The sequence below is a fragment of the Crocodylus porosus genome, unplaced genomic scaffold (assembly GCF_001723895.1).
Source record: "Crocodylus porosus isolate Cpor-Errol unplaced genomic scaffold, CroPor_comp1, whole genome shotgun sequence".
Taxonomy (NCBI): Eukaryota; Metazoa; Chordata; order Crocodylia; family Crocodylidae; genus Crocodylus; species Crocodylus porosus.
The window spans coordinates 34,485,975-34,502,444 of NW_017728951.1; the positions used below are offsets into that span (position 1 = coordinate 34,485,975).

The 16,470-nt window shown below is 42.1% G+C and overlaps 1 protein-coding gene across 3 annotated transcripts in view; it reads left to right on the forward strand.

Moving 5' to 3' along the window:
- Positions 1-16,470, forward strand: part of VSTM4 (V-set and transmembrane domain containing 4) — a 103,629-nt gene that overhangs the window by 86,079 nt on the left and 1,080 nt on the right. The gene's annotated exons all lie outside the window — the stretch shown is intronic.

Consider the following 16,470-nt stretch of genomic DNA (forward strand, 5'->3'; position numbering starts at 1 on the left):
CAGCATAGCACTGCCAAGCCTATAAGGACGCTGCAGGTTTTTCCTCCCAAGGTGGAGAACCTTGCATTTTTCAGTGTTGAACACTATCACGTTCTTATCTGTCCATTTCACGAGCCTGTCAAGATATACAGAACTACATCACCCTGAATTAGAGTTCTGACTTAAAGCTATTTAGACCCTTGCCCCAGTTCAGATTAAAGCTGGATAGGAACCAGCTATAGAGTTGTTACACATTTTCAAGCACTCGTTTTGTAGCTGGTTGGCTCTTTTTTATAGCTGGATGGACATTTTTATGGTGTGATAACTATTTTGCATATATGACTAGTCTAAATTTATTGTGTGATTAAACAGTTAATCACAATATATGTAATGCATGGCAGAGGCCCTAGACTTTTTCAATGAACCATTTTGCTTTAAAAATATATTGATTAATCACAGGACATGATTTTCCCACCAAGGGTGGGGAAATGAAGCAGAAAGAACTGAGTATCTTAGGGCAGATCCATCTCTCTCCTGTAAGAAATAGGGTATCCCTTCAGCCTTTCCCTCCTCCCTCTGTGCAACACCAGATGCTGGAACATCATGAATATTATTGAGGGACAGGAAAACAGTTTCCAGCTCTACTTACATGGCTGGCTCCTGCACTAGATGGTTTTTAACTGATGCCACTTGGTAAATCAGCAAAATGATAAGAGTTGCTTATGCTGAGCTGTTTATCTCTGAACTTCATCAACCTGGCATAAGGCACCCAAGCCATGGCAGAGTCAGAGCACTGTAGAAATCCTGAACAGTCAAGACAGGGCTTAAAGGCACATTACCAAATAATTCCAGCATTCTGGGAGAATTTTATAATAACCTAAATGCCAGCAAAATTATTTCCAGAGGACATGTGCTTAAGGTTTCTTTGAAGGATGTTTATAATAAGCTAGAGATTTCTTTTGTTGTTAATGTGCTAGAATTGGTTGTAGTTGAATTTTACAAGAAAAAAAATATAGTAACCTGCATAAAATATGTACATAATCTCAGCTGAAAATTAAAAAAGAAAAAAAACGCGTAATATGATATTCAGATCCACAGCCCTGAGTAAAACCCATTAAAAAAAACTTTGCTTGAATTATATTACTTTTGCTTTTGCTTTAGCCTGAATAAAAATTCTATGCTCCTCTTGTTGCAAGCACATTTCCCATTAGGGTCACTGGGAGATGTGTACCCATCGAGGGACACAGATACTGAAATGCTAGCAGGAATACATATTTATGTGAAGCTAAAAGCACAGAAAGTGATAGAGAGAGGCAGAATTCTAAGTCCTAGATTCTTCTCTTCTTTGTTCACTTATATTTTCTGTGGTAGAGAATAGTAACTCCTTCATATATGTATCCAGAAGTGTTTAGATTTAAGAGTTTGTAAAAATAATTCATTAGAGATTTTATATTTTGTCAACCAAATTTTCTAGCCAGGCCTTTGCGTCTCACATAGAAATCAGCAGTGGTTGCCCAACATCACAAAGGAGCACACAGTTCGATGTTAGAACACAGCCTACATAACACATTTTGGACATCTTTCATGTTGCTAATCTTCATCAACCATAGTGCTTAATCTGAAGTCAGTGGAAAGATGCCTGATGGCTTGAGTAGGCCCTTCACACCTAGCTCTGCAATCATTTGCTGAAGCAAATTTTCCATTGATTTTGACATTTTGACACAGCTTTTAAAAGGAGATGTAGTTTGGGACAGAGGCACCAATTTGTCATCCAGATTTGGGGGCTGTGGAGGTGTGCTGCCTGCCTGGAGCCCAAATTCAGGACATCACAGAGAGACTGCCAAAGCTCATCCATTCTTTGGAGTACTACCCTTTCCTGCTTGTCCATGTAGACACCACTGATACTGCCATTCCTGGCACTAAACAAATTAGAAGTGACTGTGAGGCTCTTGGCAGGAGGATTAAGAAGCTTGGAGCACAAGTGGTGTTCTCATCGATTCTTCCCATGGAAGGCAAAGGTCCAGGCAGAGACTATTGTATCCTGGAAGTGACTGTGTGTCTGGGATGGTGTTGTCAATGTGAAGGCTTTGGTTTCTTCTACAATGGGCGGATGTTCTTGGGAGGACTGCCATCAAGAGATGGGATCCATCTGACGGAAAGAGGGAAGAACATCTTTCTTTGGGCGTTGTCTGGCCAGTCAGGTGAGGAGGGCTAAGTTCCAAGAAGAATGATCAAAACCCTCTAGCAAAAGAGTTCACAGTCCAGAGGGGAAAGGATTTGAAGAAGCAGCTTAACTCTGGGAAAGGGCCAGGGAGCTACTGTACTGTAAAAAGTGGCATAAAAGGGAACGAAGTAAATCAAAATGCAAAATATGTCCAATGCATGTAGACAAATGTAATAACTATGGAGAATAAACAAGATGAGTTGGAACCTGCAGCCTGTGGAAAGAACTATGATCTGATTGGCTTCACAGAGACTTGGTGGGACAGCTCTTATGACTGGAATGTGAACACTGAGGGTTACGCTCCGTTTCAGAAGGACGGGGTTGGGAGAAAAGGTGGTGAAGTTGCCTTGCATGTCAGGAATACATATCCTTGTTCCCCCATTTAGGAGGAAGAAGACAGCAAAGCAGAATGCACTTGGGTGAAGAAGGTAAAAGATACCACTGATATAATGGTGGGGACTTATTATAGACCACCAAATCAGGAAGAGGAGGAGGATGATGAATCTCTTAAAAAGCTATGGGGTGGTACTGATGTGAGACTTTGATTTTCCAGACTTTTTGGTAGAAGAACAATGCGCCCATACACCGAGTGTCAAGTCGGTTCCTAACTTGTATGGAAGACAAGTTTCTGTTCCAGAAATTGAAGGCCACAACTAGGCGATCATCTGTCTTGGCTCTTGTCCTGGCCAACAGGGAAGCACTGGTGCAGGAGCAAAAATGATACATAACTTGGGAGGAAATGATCATGATACTATAGACTTACAGATCCTGAGACAGGGAAAGCATGAGGTCAGCAAAATGACAATGCTAGATTTCAAGAAGATGGATTTCATCCAACTCAAAACAGTTAGTAGGCATGGTGCCATAGGAAGGTAGACTGAGGGATAAAGGTACCCAGGAGGGCTGGAAGCTTCTAGAGGGCACAGTATCAGAGCTCCAACAAGAAACTGTTCAACATGATGGAAGCACAAGAAGAATGGCAAGAAACCAAAGTACAAGGAGCTTCTAAAATACTTCAAATGCAAAAGGAAAGCATACCGGCAGTGAAAGAATGAGCAGGTCACAAAAGAAGCGTGCCAGGAAATAGCAAGAACCTGCAGGGGCAAAATCAAGAAGGCAAAGATAAAGAAAGTGTTGCATCTAGCAAAAAAGGTTAAGGACAACAAAAAGAGATTCTAAAATATCTTGGCCAAAAACAGAGGTCCTGGGGAATTACAGATTGGTTAGCCTCACCTCAATATCTGGGAAGTTACTGGAACACAACCTAAGGAAGGACATTTGCAAGCATCTGGAGAAGTAAAGTTTGATCACAAGAAGCCAGCGTGGATTTATGAAAAACAAATGACATCAAACTAACTTGATCTGCTTCTTTGACAATGTAACTACTTGGTTGGATAAAGGGAATGTTGTGGTTATGGTATATCTGGACTTCAGCAAGGCTTTTAACAAGGTCCCACATGACTGTCTCTTGATGGTAGTCTTGTACAGAGTTTATATTATGGAGTCTATAGGCTGGAGATGTATTATGGAGTGTATAGGATGTATTGTTTTACATGGAGATAATACTTCCTCAGGCAGTGGGGTTGACTAGATGACCTCTGGATATCTCTTGCAGCCTTACTTCTCTATGATTCTCTGACACTTTAGGAGTATGTGTGGCTTTGCATAACTTGCATAACCTACTGTCTACCTCAGAGTTGGTCAAATACATTTTTTCTCGCAAATAATTGCCTTAGATCTTGGTAATCAAGTGTTTTAGAAATGTAATGCAGAGTAGCATGTAAGTGCTACCCATTTAATTATATGATTTCTTAATGCCTCAGGATTAGATTTCCAAAAATCTGGGCCATCCTACTGCCATTGTCTGGGAACTTTCCTTTCCCTAACAGAGCTGGATTCAAGTCACTGGTAGCAAACTTTGCCACAAGACCTATCTTCTAAATTTGTTCCCCAGTAATGGTAACAAAGAGATTCAGCATGATTTTGGTTGTACTTGTTGTCTAGCATGGGCAGTTAAAATTCCCCAGGAGTTAAATCCAGTAGTTTCAGTTAGCTAACTGGTCCATTCAGTTAGCTAACTGGCCCTCTAGAAGCATCCTAGCAGGTATGCTTATCACATTATAAATATCAATACCTTTATTTATTACAGTTTGATGGGTGGTCTGGGGGGCATTGATTGGCTTGAGCCATATGGTTGGCTGACTGGACTTGGCTGATGATGTAACAACTCCTGGAAAAAGGGGAGGGATCAAATGCTATGAATTTCCAAGGTAAGGCTTAGGAAGTCATTTTGGCTCTGGGAGCACTCCCAAAAGCTGACATGACGTTCCTTTACCAAAACATGCTCATATAACAAATACTTGTAGTCAGAGATTTGCAAAACCATGTAGAACAGGCATTCATTAGTAACCTTTTGCAGTGGTAGAAGACTTTAAGAGCTAGTTCTGATGGTGGTTTGTGGTTTCTGTCCTGGCCAACATCACTTAACAGTGCTTACTCTGCTGCCACAGTGCTGCTGCTGCCACTCCTTTCCCTCCCTTGCCACTGCTCCCCACAGTGCCTCCTGCAGAACTGCTGCGAAAGTCCTCCACAGCCAAATCATTGTAGATATCTGGGCTTTGTAGGGCAGATCTGATCACTTGGTACTCCAGATCCAATCCAGGACCACAAGTTGTCAACCCCTGACCCAGAAGATCAGGATTCCAAGTTCTCAAAAAGGTTAATGGAAACTGAACATCCAAATTCCTTGCACAACTTTGGGAAACTGCGTAGTGCTACACAATATGCCTAAGGTCGAGCCCTTTTCCTGAAGAGTCTATAGCAGTGATTCTCAACCTTTTTAAACTCCAGGCACCCCTCTGTAACTTCTGTGAATTGAATGATATCTCATTTCTGAAACTAATTTATTACAGTGCTTTCCTCCTTGCATAGGGGCTGGGCAGTGTGTGTTTGGGAAGCTGAGGAAGGCAGAGGAGAGGAGGAGAGAGGGAGGGACAAGCATGTAAAGAAAAAACTTTACAAGTTGACTACTGAGGGTGTGGAACAGGCTCCTCCCAGATGTGGTACAGTCACCCACCCTGGCGATCTTTGGACCCGATGATCTGTAAGGTCTCTTCCAACCCCAAAACTATGAAACTATGTGTTTGCCTCCTCACACCCTACCCCCCTCTTAAAAGGATCTCACAGCACAGGTAAAGAATCACTGGTCTATTGTCTGAAAACCAATTAATGAATGAGGCTGGCGCTTGCAAGCACTTCTTTCAAAAGGACAGTCCCAACCTTTCAACCTTTAGCTTCCAGCAAAACAGTTCTACAAAAACAAGTAACCATAGCTGCTCCAGATCTGCTGCACAGAGAAAATGAATATTATGTTCTAGTAGTTCTCACCATAACGTAATGAGGGGTTTCAAGTATCATTGAATTGTGTACAACCTAATTACTGTTTTGGAAACAAGCTTGTGAAATACAAGAGTTTTAGCTCACGGTTTTCAAGGCCTTGTGTGATTAAGAAGTTTTCAATACCTTCTAATGAGCTACCGTCTTTAGCCAGCATTTTACAGCTACAACCTCTTGTAGGAAGAGGAACCAATTCACTCTTTATATACTGTATTCCTTCACTTTGTTCAGTGATTTTTTTTCAGTCAAGTGACATACCTCTGAGGTTGATTTTATTTCAATTACTAACCTAGGTAGGAGGGAGTATGGGTCAATTAATTTTATACCCAGGTTAGTAACTTCATTATTAATTTGCAAGTCAGGGCTATATCAGGGATGAATTTGGCTCATCCTCTGGGGAAAAGATGTGTTGTGCATACATATGGTGATTAGAAGTTTTTGGCTAGGTGAACAATCAGACATGAGCTCTTTTTAGATAATAAGGAGTTGGAAGACTGTGTTCTGTGTTTTTGGAAGGTAATTTCCCCCCAGATGCATAGCAGTTTTCACTGTGATGTATAATCTCAATATCTAAAGATGTTAATGACTGCCAGAGAAATAATATAAAGCTGAACATATACAAAGAGACTGATCATTTTTTTCACTTGACCACCTATAATTTTGAAAACATTTATTTTCAAACCCCACAATTTGTCTCTTTGCCAGACCACATAATCCTCCTCTAGCTTGTCTCTTCTCAAAGATGTATTAAGAGCTGTGAAGAAACCATCATTATGGGATATGAGGAGTGCAAAAGTATACTTCTTTTGGACTTCCTAAATGTCACTTGCATGTTCATGTTCAAACTCAGAGCACAAAACATTCAAAATTGCTGCTATGCTTGAATTCATGCTAAGACCACAAGTAAAGCCACTTTTACTCATAACAGAAGCTATGTGAAATCTCAATGGACTTTTTGATGGAGCTAGGCTGAGAACTGACTATGTATATATATAACTGCACAGCAAATGACTTTGTGATTTTGAGGTTTGTTATATGAACCTTTTATGCATTGTTAATGTAGGGTCCAACAGAAATCTCATCATTTTGGGTTTTTTCCTTTGGATCTCTCTAAAAGACAGAAAGAAACCAGCTTAATTTGTGGCCAAGAAGATTTAGGCATATTAATAAAAAAATTCTCACTGTAGGCGTATTGAAGCCTCGGAACAAGTTAATTTAGGGGGTTGTAGGATTTCATTCACTGTAAGTTTTAAAGAATGGTTTTGGAAAGCACCTGTGGGAATGGTCAGAAGGGGACTGTTGAGAGTGGGGCTAAATGCACTTCCATAGGTCTTATGCAGTTCTACCTTTCCAATATTTTTCAATTCTATATCCTTCTTAAGAGGAAATGACCAACTCAGTGGACCAACTTATCTCTAGTGTTACTCACTGTTTCTGTAGAATAATGTTAGGGGTGAGTTCAGCCTGCAAACATAACTTGTACACATCACACTGAATAGGACTGTATTGATACTTACAATAGACATTCATTTTGATGTGTAGGGAGTGAACTTGTAATTTGGGATGGGCAAACCTCCTGTGTGGAGCCAATAACCATGTGTACAGTCACTCTCTGTAGGATTTAGCTCTAGCAACTACTTCCTTGTTGAATAAAAAGTGAGTATCTTGGAGGAGGCAAGTATTATATGGAAGCAGCTGTCTTTCTCCCCTGGGCAAACAGACTTTCCTGCCAATGGTTTCATTATGAAATGTTTGGGTGATGCTCAACATTGCAATGCAATATTTATTGAACTCTTTCAGTAGTAATTAAACTGAACCTTGACATTTCAGAGCTCACATAAGTCAGCAATTATATTTTGCTTTTATTTTTGAAGATTAATTCAACTCATAGGTCCAGCTGCATCTTTCATAATTGCTAACATTTTGCAAGTGTTTGATAAGCAATTTTTGAAGCCTTTCTCTTCCAGGGGAAATACTGACTTGCTGGCTATAACCTGGTGAAACACCTGGTGGTAAAATGCTGACAATCCTCCCTTTCTGGCCTCTTGAGACATGTGGTTTAAATTGATGCCTAAAGAAAAGAGTCATCCACATCCTAATAAATTGATATAGGTGAGGTCTTAGGGGGTATAGTTTACTGCTCTTTGTAAAGTCTCAATGGAAGTCTGACCCATATAAAATTCTGTTTAGTTGATTTTCCAATGGGTATGACTAGAGAGGCAGGAGTGTTAAAAGCAGTGATCATTGACTAACCTGGCTCACAGTGAAGTCAGTGTGAATTTTATCAAAGTTAAACCAGAATTGAATAGTTTGGAACATCCCACCCAGAGTGCAGTGTCATTGGAATCCACACACTCTCTCCCCCTCTCGTACTGTCGTGTCTACAGTTAGGTTTATGGAACCTGCAACAGTCTCAGCTGAGAGAGCCGGGCTTCTCGACTTAAGCAGTAGAGCAGGGGTGGGCAATTATTTCGGGTGGAGGGCCGCTTACTGAGTTTTGGCAAGCCATTGAGGGTCTCATGACAGGCAGCCAGGGGCAGATAAATAGTAATTGTCCAAAATTTTAGGGGCTCCATGGGCCGAATAGAATGGTAGGTCACATCCGGCCCACGGGCCGCATTTTGCCCGCCCCTGCAGTAGAGGCTCATGCAGGTAGATTCCAGGCTGTACAATTATATCTGCTTCTGAACTTCACATTGTTTCACTGTGAGTACACTGTTGATGGTGACTTCATTCCTCTTCCATCTTGTCTGTCTGGAAGAACAGGACTACAGGAGAATTTCTCTACCTTTTCCTTGTAGCAGAACAGCCCCACCTGGTGTTCTACAGTCACTGACCTCCTCCTAAGTTGTGCACTGCTCTTCCCAAGCCCACTTTCAGGCCCTGTGGTTTACATGTAGAAGCAGAAGCTACAGAGCAGAAACTGTATTTCCAGCTATATTCTCTGGGGCATGCCAATGAGTGTCTGTGCAACTCATTCACTGGTCAGTGCAAAACATATCCTCCCTCAGTACCCTATTGACAAGGGAGTTGTTGCATTTGCCTACCACACATGCCAGCTTTTCAGCTCAAGCTTTGGTATCTCCTGCTTTCACCTGTGTACGATCCCTGTCAAACCACTGCCACTGGCCTATATGGCAGTTGTCATGCATGCCCGTTACTCTGTTGTCTTGGCTTTTACAGCACAATGCTTATGTAAAGAAATATACTCAGGCCTACATGAGACGCTGATGGTACAGGAACCCATGACTACTGTGCAGTAGCATCATGTGGCAGGAAGCATGACGTGATGCTACCGCACAGTAGTCATGAGCTACTGTGCAGTCATCATCACCAAGAAGCTGTTCCTCATCCTGACTGCACAGTAATTCTGATTACTGGGCAGTTATGTAGTACTTCATTGAGTTTTTGTTTATACAAGTACTAAATGACTGCACAGTAACAACTGTGCAGTCAGCATCTTGTGTAGATGTGGCCTCAGAAAGGGATTAATGGTGCCCATCACTTCTAGTGTCTTGTGTTATAGATTTGGCTACTTGTACTGTTTCTTTCTTTTGTACCTATATGCAGAGAGAAACAAATATCTGGACCTGTTCAAATTGGTCTGGAGATTCTTGCCAAGTCTTTTTCTGGTCCTGTAAATATTTGGGATGTGGCGTGAGTTATTTAAATGCTCCTAAGTTGTGCCATCTGGATAATATCAGCACTTTTCCTGTGGAGCTGTTACAGAGCATGAGGACAAAACAGGAAGTTACTCAAATATGAAATGGAAAGGACCCAAGATTTCTGTTTTGTGTGTGCAAAAGAGAAATGACTGAGAGAGTGGAAGTTCTGGAAAAACTCACTAAGAAGAAGGTAATTCAGGGCATCTGGGCATAGCTGCAAAACTTAGTCACATGGAGAAACACAGTTAAATTCAACTTAAACAGAGTTAATGCTAGAGGGAAAGCTTGGAATGTATAAATTGTAGACTGGATCAAACCAATAATATCACCAGCTTCTGCCTCTATACTACCCCTAATGGTGTATTTTAAGTTTTCTTTCTGGAGAAGCAATTCACATGCAACAACACTGCAGTCACCCCTCATGTGCCACTTTGCCATGTGCTGGCAAGCTAGCTTTGGTAATAAATACTTAACTTGACACTGCTCCTTTCCCTCTCTCCTACTTATATACTCAGCCAGCATGACTACAGCCAGTGAATGCAGAATATCACTCTTAACTGTTTCTGCAGTAAATAAGATATTTATGAAACTCCCAGAGGAACATTTTTGGGGCACATATTTAAGTCCAGATAATAAAGAGATGACAGTTCAGTGTAGCAAGTCAACGCAACTTTCTATTCATATGTTGTTACATTCATAAACCCTCATGACCGCCACATATTTAGACAATTTTTTTTGTCTATAGCTGATGCAACAGCTGCTGAAACTTCTTTGTCTTTTGAAAGTGATGGACTGCAAATGAAGTAAATTGGGTTGAAGCCTGTTTTTCCTCTTTATGCTTGAATCAGGAACACTTGAACAGCTTTTTTAAAGAAATCTTCTTGGCTAAAAAGCTAGAAATATACATTCATTTCATTTTGGAAGACTCAGATTACTTGAGAGCTAATGCAATTGTAAGATCATAAGAACCAAGAGAGTGAAACTTGAACTATTAGAAAGCAATATGTGAGATATTTTGGCAGACTTTAAAATTTTAAGATTTGATTTGCATGTTTTTTATATGTATTTAATACTGGATAAAGATGTTTTGATTGAAGGTTCAAGACCTGTCCACTCCATACATGAAAGAGCTCATAGTAAATACTTTTGAGATGTGCTAGAAGTTTTGCAGTTAAGCTAAGAGGATTAGTCCTGATCTCCTTGATAATTGTGAAACAAAAATCTAATAGTTTGAAAATTTAAAAGTCCAAACCTATCAGGTGTTCTTCAACACCTCAAATGACAAGTTTGGCAGGCAGATTGTTAAGAGAAATATTGTTAGTAACAAGCAATGAGGAACAGTTCCCCCAAGAAAGCCCATCACTACATGTGAAAGGAGAGGTAAAAGCCCCCCCCCCCAAACATGTCCCAGGACCCCTCCCAATGAGCCCTGGTACTTACTATAGGGAAGGAGACAAGCGGCAGCTGTGGGGAAACGCAGTTCCTCAGCTGCCCGAGCTTGCGGATCGGTGAGCCCCAGGGGCAGGGCCTCAGAGAAGCGCAGGCTGCTCAAAGGGCGGCTGGGGAGAGTTAATCAGCTTAATCAGTTAATCAGATTAACTGATAAACTGATAATCAGTTAATCAGCTGCCCGGGAGGAGAGGAGCAGCACACCAGCCAGGAAACACAGGTGGGAGAGCTGGGGGGAGGTGGAGCCGATCATGGGAAGCGAAGCTCCAGGGTCAGCCGAGGAAGCCCAGCTGCAGGAACAGGGAGTCCGGGCTCTGGGAGCCACAGATCTCCAGAGGGCCACGGCAGGGAGAAGCAGTTCATCCTCACAACCAGGGGCAAAGCCACAGCTGCACCGGAGAGCTCAGGTACCGTGGCAGGAAGGGGCAGCGAGTGACAGCAAAACTATGCAGGTAGCCTGGTGAAGAGGGAAGAGCAGGTGGCGGCTGCTTCGGAGCCCTACGAGGAAGCGACAAGTACCACCAGGTGGTGGGATCAGGAGTGATCAGCTCCTAGTCATCTGGGCCCTGGGAAAAATACACAGAGAAATGGATGGATTCCTTCTCCCGTCCCAAGGAACATAGGGGTCCTGGGAGCCAGAATCCCAGGTGCCTGTCAGCAGACGCCAAACACCTTTTTTTTAGTTAAGAATTTTCCTGAGTTACAGTTACCCCACGCCAGGGCAGGTTTAGTTGCCTGAAAGTTGATCCGAAGACCAGGGATCAATTTGGGAGAGATTGATGACTGGAAAGGTCTAACCCCGATCAAGGCAGGTAACATGGATGAGAAGAGATCATCCCTGGGAAGACTACAGGGAGCAGTGTCTTCCCAGGCAGTGGATGTCATAAGGGTGGGGTAAAAGGGAGGTTTGGAGCCCCATGAAGAAAGACCAGGGTCAAGACCCCTTTTGGGACCACTGACAGGGAACTGCCTCCCCATCAATCAACATCGAAGATGTAGCAGGCGAGTAGGGGCAGTGCCAAAAACATCTAGGTGGCCTCAGGGTGTGGTCTCATCTTGACATCGCTGGGGAACAAGGCAGCGACCAGAAAGGGGCTGAAGCCTTACATCACCTACCAGCGACACTACACTAACATAAAATTACACAGGAGAGGACACTGAAGGAGACTTATTACCTTGGATTGGCCAAGATAAAGGATGGGTCTTCCTAGTTCTGTGATTCTGTGAAGTATGTTACACTGGATCGATCATGAAGCCTGAGAAAATAATAATTACCAAAACGAATGCCCTAAACCTAGAAATTTCACTTTGAATTCTAATTTAGATTCTGAAAAAATAATTGCTGACACCATTTTCAAATCACTTCTAGTTTTCCTAAATAGGTACAGAAGCATACTGTATCTGTCAGACTCCCAGTGACCTCATACAGTGGTAGCTAAGACAACCATGCACCACTGGAAACAGAGAATTGAATGGTAGTCATTCATTTCTCTCCTCATCTCATTCCCAGGAACACTCCTGCTAGTGTGGATGTTTGGTACTGAGGTAGTACTTTTGTTCCTGGAACAAGATGGTGGCATGATTCCAGGTCTTACTTTGCCAAAATACTATCAAAACCAAATGAGAGAAATGGTGGCAGAATTCGTTTTTTTCCCCTGCCTGCCTGAATACTTGCTTTCAGATAAAAAATCCAAAATGTAATTAAACACATAGATGATGAAATGAAATACAGAAGAGGGGCTGAAACAAAAAGCTAGCTACCATAGGTACTTTAAAAGAGTGTTGGCTTCTATGCACTGTTATTACGCATCCTTTGCTGAAAACTGTATACCCTTCACATTTTTGAACCTCCTGTGTGTTTCCTCATATTTTCAATCAAATTATTACATACTAGAAATATGCATAAGGGAAATTATTCTACACATTTTATGGTGTGCTGTTGCTTGTAGCAGTAATTGAAGTACCTTTTCCACTTATGAAAGTACTAATTTTATTTGGTTTTATTGCTTTTCTAGATGCAATTATTTATTTAGTGTGTTTTGGCTTTATTAAATTATGTTTACTATAGGAACATCATAAAAATGTATGAAAGCAACACATCAGCCAATGCTGCCCAATGACCTGATTTGGAGAATCTAGTGTTATTTTTCATATCCAAACATAATAGAATAAAGTAGGAATAAAGAGATAATCTACACTGGAAAACAATGCAATTTTGAGATAATATAATAAAACACCTGGACAATATGATTTCATAAATCTTAGTTCTAAAATTTACATGAGCTGGGCGTTGGGGTGGCTATTTTAGGACACATGGCATTTTCTAAGTGAAAACATAATGTGAAATGTAATTAAACAGCAAAGGGGGAAGCAAACACGGATTTAGTTTGCCCTGAGCAATTGATTTCTATAAAGCTATGTAAATATTTTTGTTGCAAAGGATGAACTGGCACAGCCATGGGAAATTCAGCATTTTAAGCTGGCCATGACCAACAACTTGTTTGCAAAACCTCACTAGACTGGAAGGGTCTTAACATGTGAAACACAATTTGATATTTTGGTCTCTCATTGAAGTCAATGGCAAAACTCCCAGTGGGGATTTCAGCTTTGCTCCTGTAGAGCTTAAATGTTTTGCATACTGTTGTTATGTGTAATGGCCCTTACATTAGCTTAGCTTCCATATTTAGGTTTTGTATTAAACAACAGGTAGAGGGCACAGAAGGTTATGAAGCCCCAAAGGATCTTACAGCAGTGCAGCAAACAAAGACATGACAAGGATCAGAGACCCAAAGCTGCTGGGAGAATAATACAGTCCTGAAAAAGCAGTGAAGAAGAAAGTAAAACTGTTCATGTTGCCTGTTTTCATTTTCTCAAGATGAACTAGTGTGACACTTAGCTTTCTGTGCACATGATATTATACTACCTCCTAATCATTTCTGTCATGAATAGGGAGTATTCTGTCATTTTTCTTTCATAATTGACAACTATACTGGTCAGTAGGCCTGTGCAAAGCAGAAAGTATTCGCTTTGAATTTGGATTCGGCAAATTGGAGGGACAGTAATTCGATTCAGTTATTTGAATCACTGTCCTGGTTTGATTCGACTGAATCTGAAGATATTCAGCACCAAATCTTATTTGGCCATAGACTATATAGGCAGGCAGTGCCGGCGGGAGCAGATGGGGGAGCAGCCAGATGAGCTTGAACTGGCAGCCCTGGGAGAACCCATGCTCATCCAGCTGCTCCACCGGCTGCCCTCGGCATGGGTGAGGCAGGCAGTGCTGGCAGCCCCTGCAGAAGCCACAGTGGATGGGGGGAATGATTGGGGAGCTGAAGGATTGAACTGGGAGCTGAGGGGAAGCCCCCATTCATTCCCTCAGGCCCTGATCATTGCCTCCAGCTCCTGGTTCAATTCCCCAGTTCCTGGTTCAATCCCAGTCATTCGCCCCCAGCTCCCTGATCATTCCCCACGGCTTCTCCTGGGGCTGCCAGCACTGCCTGTCTCACTGTGTCAGGGGAGCAGCTGGATGGGCCACACCTTTTCCTGGGGCTGCCAGCTCAAGCCAGGGGTCTTCCGGCTACTCCCCCAGCTGCTCCCGCCAGCACTGCCTAATGCCTGCCTGTACAGTCTACGCCTGAATCTCTGAATCGATTTGGAGGTTTCTAATTCAATTTAGGGAGATTAATGAGTCTCCTGATTTGATTCCGATTCAGAGATTCAGCTGCTGAATCAGGCCAAATTACTTCAGTTACTGAAGTTTCACACAGCTCTACTGGTCGATTCCAATGCTTTATAATACAGGATCAGTTGATTTTCACTAGATATGAAAGTCGTGAAAACTACTACGTAGTACTTTATAGTGAGGATTTTGTTTGTAAAAAACCCTACTCTCCAGTGGTATCCTCAAACCTATCTACCTCACTGCCATGGCCCTCGGCAGCACTCTCCTCCACCCCCAACACACACTCTTTTCATCAGGGTTTTGCCCAGGGGGAAAAACTTGCTAGTTATGCCTTTGATGGTATCACAATGGTATACAATCAAGTTAAGAGGTGACTCATACCTGTTACTTGAATTAGAAATGTATTACTGATAAAAGAGGCAGGAGACAGGTTTGCAGCCCAGCCTTTTATTGTTTGCACTGAAGCACAGGTTCTTGCCAGTGCACTGTGTTCTCCCACATTCTCTGTGATCAGCCCCATGTATATATACAGTTAACTAACAAGAGAAGAATACAAAACTCTAAAACTCTTGGTTCAGAAGTGATCCCTTTTATTAGACAACTAGAAAATAGGAAAAAAAATCTTTCTTTGCAAGCTTTTTGGGTGCACACACCCTTCTTCAGGCTGAGGGTTTTGTTAACTCTAACAAACATTTTCGGATTATTCATTTTAAAAATCTTTGTTTTTCTGGCCCCACCCCGAAAACCAATTCACACCAGTAAGATTTTCCTATCCTTTTTTTTCACTGGTCTGAAATATCTTCTTGTCATTTTCTTGCTTTTCTTACTCATCACTAACTTCCTGGTTACAATAATAAAGCTGCTTCTTTCTCTATCTCCCTTATCTTTGAGGAATTCAGCTACAAAAATATATGGTAATACAGGCTAACAGTTACAATACATGTTCTATAGAAATACACAGCTCAGTACTTACTGTTCATGAATTTACATATTGAAACACTCATATGAATCTTTGGTTGTTGACTAATAGCCCATTTAATAATTGCTTCTTAGACCTAGGCTTTTCTTTTGCTCTTTTTAAATTGGCAAATTTGCCATTTGCTTACAGTGGAATGTTGCTTGATTTCACAAACTTCCTGGGGAAGATCTTAGAAAAGTTTATTAAAGAAGCCATCCTTAATGGACTGGCTGATGCCAGCATCCTGAAGGATACCCAGCATGGGTTTGTTGCGGGTAGGTCTTGCTTGACCAATCTCATTTCCTTCTATGACCAGCTGACCTATCACCTGAACAAGGGAGAAGAGATTGATGTCATATAACTTGACTTCAAAAAAGCCTTTGATCTGGTATCCCATGATCACCTCTTGGCCAAACTGGCCAATTGTAGCCTTGGGTCCACCATGATCCACTGGCAGGAAAATTGGCTCTGTGGTCAGACCCAGAGGGTAGTAATAGATGGAAGTCACTCATCATGGTGTCCTCTGACCAGTGGGGTCCCCCAAGGCTCTGTCCTTGGACCCGTACTGTTCAACATCTTCATTAATGATGTGGACATTGATATCAGAAGCAGACTGGCCAAGTTTGCCGATAACACCAAACTTTGGGGCAAAGCATCCATACCTGGACAGGCTCAGCAAATGGGCAGACGAGAACCTGATGGTGTTTAACACCGACAAATGCAAGGTTCTCCGCCTTGGGAAGAAAAACCTGCAGCATCCTTATAGGCTCAGCAGTGCTACACTGGCTAGCACTACGGAAGAAAGAGACTTGGGGGTCATCATTGACTACAAAATGAACATGAGCCTGCAATGCGATGCTGCGGCTAGTAAAGTGACCAAAACTCTGGCTTGCATCCATAGATGCTTCTCAAGCAAATCCCAGGACATCATTCCCTCCTTGTACTCAGCCTTGGTGAAGCCGCAGCTGGAGTACTGCATCCAGTTTTGGGCTCCACAATTCAAAAAAGGATGTGGAGAAGCTTGAGGGAGTCCAGAGAAGAGCCACGTGCATATCAGAGGTCAGGAAAACAGACCTTACAACGACAGGCTGAGAGCCATGGGGCTCTCTAGTCTGGA